Below are 4,351 nucleotides of genomic sequence, written 5' to 3'. Positions count from 1 at the left end.
TACATGTTGAATCACAGAACATACTAAAGGAAACAAAATGTAGAACATTACAATTTTCCTTTTCTCGGAAGTATGTTGAGACCCAAATAGTCTTACAGTTCACTGGTCCCACAACCGAACTCTATGGTAGTTATATCAATGACTGTATCGGCACTACGTCACTCTCCCGCGAACAACTGCACGTCTTCTTCTCTTTTCTCCATCTTGCCCTCGAATTCTCTTGCACTAACTCTAACTCTTCCGTCAATTTTCTCGACATTTCTCTCAAAATACACCACTCCGCTTTCACTAATTCCACCCAATACAAACACACTAACTCACACTCCTAACTCAAATACTGCTCTTCCCACACTACCTACACCAAGCCCTCCATCCCCTAATCCAACTTCCTTCGTCTGCGCAGGCTCTGCATTGACAACCATGACTTTGATACTCAGTCTCAACTTATGACTCACCACATCATCCTACGTGGATATCCCCTTACCACTAGCCACACTACACTTGCCAGGTCATGATCCGTGGATCGTGCCTCTACTCTTTCTCCCGTTGCCTGTTTTCTGTTTCCCCTAACCTAATGCCTCTCCAATGCATCTTTGTCTGAGCCTTCCGCTTACTGCAGTCTTATCCCTCCACCTTGTACATCTTCCCTGACCTACCCCTTCCCTCCTTCAAACGAGCCCATAACCTCTGTGACTTCCTGGTCAAAAATGCTTTCGTAAACTCCACACCCACAGCCTGGCTCGTTCCCCTATACACGCCCACGCTGTCGCACCTACCCCTACTTCTCCAACACCACCATCCTCAAAGGCATCCTTCATCGTCCGTATCACATTACGGACTTCTTTATCTGCACTTCTAGTAACGTCATTTCTTGCATCTCCCGCTCTCTTTCTGCCCTTCCCAGTACATCAGTCAAATGGGACGCCGCTTGGCCGACGAGTTTGCGGATTTTCTCCGAGACATCAGACTCGGTAATGAAAACCCCGAACACGTGCCACTTCCGCTCTACCGGTCATTCGTTACATCTGTGTTCGGACTGTCCTGGCACAGGGGCCATCCGGAATACCGAACTCACCGGGAACGGGAACTAATCTTCTCTCTATACTCAATTTCGCCGCCCATGGTCTCAACTCACCTTCTCTTTTCTTATGACACCTACTTTACCGCCTCTCTTCATTGATACCACCCGTCAGCATTCTACGCATAATAGCACTGACCATTTCCCAGCATCCACACTACACACCATCATCCACACACCCATACACAATCTTCAATAGCGTCACCACACATACTATGAGCAACCACAAACACTATGAGCAACCACGAACGCTGTTTAACTCTGTACGCACACCATAAACTATCATGCACACTCCCACACCCACACAGACAAATAATACCTGAACACAGGTATTATTTACTCCCACACCTACATAAGCACATAATACCTGAACAGAGGCTATATATACATACACACGCAACACGCATTAACACACACAACATACATAGAGAAAGATAAATTTCTCCTATATATATATATATACACCATACACATGCACAATGTCTGATCTAGATACACACACACGTGTACATATCACGTTAGAAAGCACACATCAACTCCTACACAACACACACACGTTACCGCCGCACACACTTACACACGCACACGCACGTCAGAGTGACTAGACCCTATTCAAACATAGGCACTACGCACGCGCACCTTTTTGGGGAATAACCAGTACTTTATTTTCTCCCATTATGTCAACCTCGTTTTTTACTATTATCTTCTTTCTTTCCAAGATTTTTTTTTGTATAAACAATCGCCATACTGCACCGCTGGAATCTACATGTTTTAGTCATTCTCTTGAAGTGCGTAGACTCGTAACGTGAAAGACATTTTCATTTACACCAGCGTTAAACTCATACACTTACCTGTTGTTCATACACCTGTCTTCGTCTTTTGCTTTTCTATAAATTTCATTATGAGTGATATATATATATATGTGTGTGTGTGTGTGTGTGTGTCTGTGTGTGTGTGTGTAGGTGTATGCATGTATGTATGTATGTATGTATGTATGTATGCATGTATGTATGCATGTATGTATGTATGCATGTATGTATGTATGTATGTATGTATGGGTTGATGGATGTATGTGTATGTATATATGTGCGTGTGGAGAAATGGAGAGAGGGCGAAATAGACAGAAAGAAGATTGAGCGAGAGACGTTCATGTGTGTGTATATGAATATAATAATGTGTGCATGTGTGTTGCTGCAGGCGTAGCTGTGTGGTAACAATCTTTCTTCCCAACCACATGGTTCCGGGTTCAACCCCACTGCGTGACACGTTGGATAACTGGATAATTGTCTTCTACTATAGCCTTGACCCGACCAAGTCCTTGTGAGTGGATTTGGTAGACGGAAACTGAAAGATGCCCATCGAATATATATATATATATTTATGAATGTATACATTTATATAGTTGTGTCTTTTTGTTGTTGTTTATCCCCTGACAATCGTTGTTGGTAAGTTATGTCCTCGTAATTTAGCGGTTACGGAAAAAGTAATCGATACAATACGTACAAGGCGAACAATGAATAAGTACTAGGGTTGATTTATTCGACTAAAGAGAGACATATAGACTGAGAGAGAGAGAGAGAGAGAGAGAGAGAGAAAGTGAAAGAGAATAAAAAGCATTTCTGTGCGCGCGTGTTTGTATATAGCTAATATATATCTTACAGGTAGTAAACAAAAAAATTCAATGAGAGATTTCCAACTCCTACAAGACTATGAAATTAAAACTTCTTTCCGTCATCATCACATATTTAATTTTCCCTTTCTGTTGATAATGCGCACAATAAGCCAATAAGCATAGACATTCTCACACCCGACCACACAGCATAACGCATACAACCACGTGAAATGCTCACATAAATTCATGCTAAAACATATACACGTGTGAGTATGTGCATGAGAGAGAAGGAGAGAAAGTACGATGTGTTAAATGTAATATCTTGTAGCAATATTCTCGTTTAAACATTCATTTATTTTCTTAATAAGCTAACGATTAAATTATTTTAATCCATTCTACGCATGTCATGAAGTTTAATTTAACCATGTATGTAATTTTGTATTGCACAATCAAATAAGGATTAAGCTGTTATTAGAATGCACATGCACTAAGAATTATGTTACAGACATAAGTTTTATATCAAATATAATATAGCTATTGTAGTAGCATGTGTTTCGTTGTTTCCTTTCTACGATTATTTTAAAGCTGTTCAATCAATATGATTCACGTAGGAACATGCACAAAGCTTAGAAAATATATCGATAAAATAAACTAATTCTGCGAACTAGAGATAGGGGGGAAAGATGATGTGCAAGTACTGAGAGAAAAGAATGAATTAGAGAGATATATCATTTGAAAGCAAAAGACAGCTATCTAACAGTGTATACGGATAGCTTGATTTAATAATGAGAACACAACAATTACTTATTGAGAATCTATAAAGGTCGTTATGCTTCACTGAACAATCTTGTTTAGCCAGTGAATCAGAGCAGATTACTTAAATCATTCAGATATTAAATGTAATCAGTTTGAGCTAAGATCAATTAGCCAAGTATAAACTCACTTTAACCGTTTGCATCTTTGTTGAAATGCACAAAAGTTACAAAATTCTCAGTAGCAGAGGTATCAGCGTGTACTCCATATATCTTCATTCCTGTTCGCTTGAAAAACTATACATTTCATGGGCCTCGGCGGAACTACTGCATTCCTTTTCCGGTATTGTACTATCTATATAATTATTATTAATCTGTTAGTAACAACAACATCAACAACAACAATAACAATAATAATAATGATAATAATCATATTCATAAGTTATATTTTTGCTTTATACTTTGCATGAAAAGAAATCATATAACAGTATCAAGAATTATTATTTACTCGATTCCAGCGAATATTGTTAGGGGCATTGAAGAGTTGGAATAAATGTCATACGCTTTTTTTTTCTGGCCGTTTACCTTTTGAGTTCACAGTCGAATGATTCTAAGTCTGCTTTATCTCCTCCCGTTTTCGATAAATTTAATTTTCACTTAAGGTCTGAAGATAATTTAATTTCTCTTCCTTTGCGACTTGTTTCTCTGTTTAAAACTTATTATTATTATTATTATTATTATTATTATTATTATTATTATTATTATTATTATTATTATTATTATTATTATTATTATTTTATGTTTGACTTTTGTTTTGCATTTGTACAAGTTGGATCCAAGTCTCACCCAGAGACCTCAAGAGACAACAAGTTAGAAGTTCATGTAGGTGTTATGCCTAGGGTACCATAT

General features: G+C 38.3%; 1 protein-coding gene across 3 annotated transcripts in view; it reads left to right on the top strand.

Annotated features, from left to right (window-relative positions):
- Positions 1-4,351, top strand: part of LOC106868402 (beta-1,3-galactosyltransferase 1) — a 266,263-nt gene that overhangs the window by 73,891 nt on the left and 188,021 nt on the right. Inside the window, exon 1 of one of the 3 annotated variants that reach the window (XM_052969497.1) lies at positions 3,659-3,785. The exons of the other annotated variants lie outside the window; for them this stretch is intronic. The gene's annotated coding sequence lies outside the window, so the exon portion shown is untranslated. Of the gene's footprint in view, positions 1-3,658; positions 3,786-4,351 lie in introns of those variants that run through there. 3 annotated transcript variants of the gene reach the window in all.

The sequence above is a fragment of the Octopus bimaculoides genome, chromosome 7 (genome assembly GCF_001194135.2).
Source record: "Octopus bimaculoides isolate UCB-OBI-ISO-001 chromosome 7, ASM119413v2, whole genome shotgun sequence".
NCBI lineage: Eukaryota > Metazoa > Mollusca > Cephalopoda > Octopoda > Octopodidae > Octopus > Octopus bimaculoides.
The sequence above is the reverse complement of the archived record's forward strand: the minus strand, read 5'-3'. Positions and strand labels throughout refer to the sequence as shown.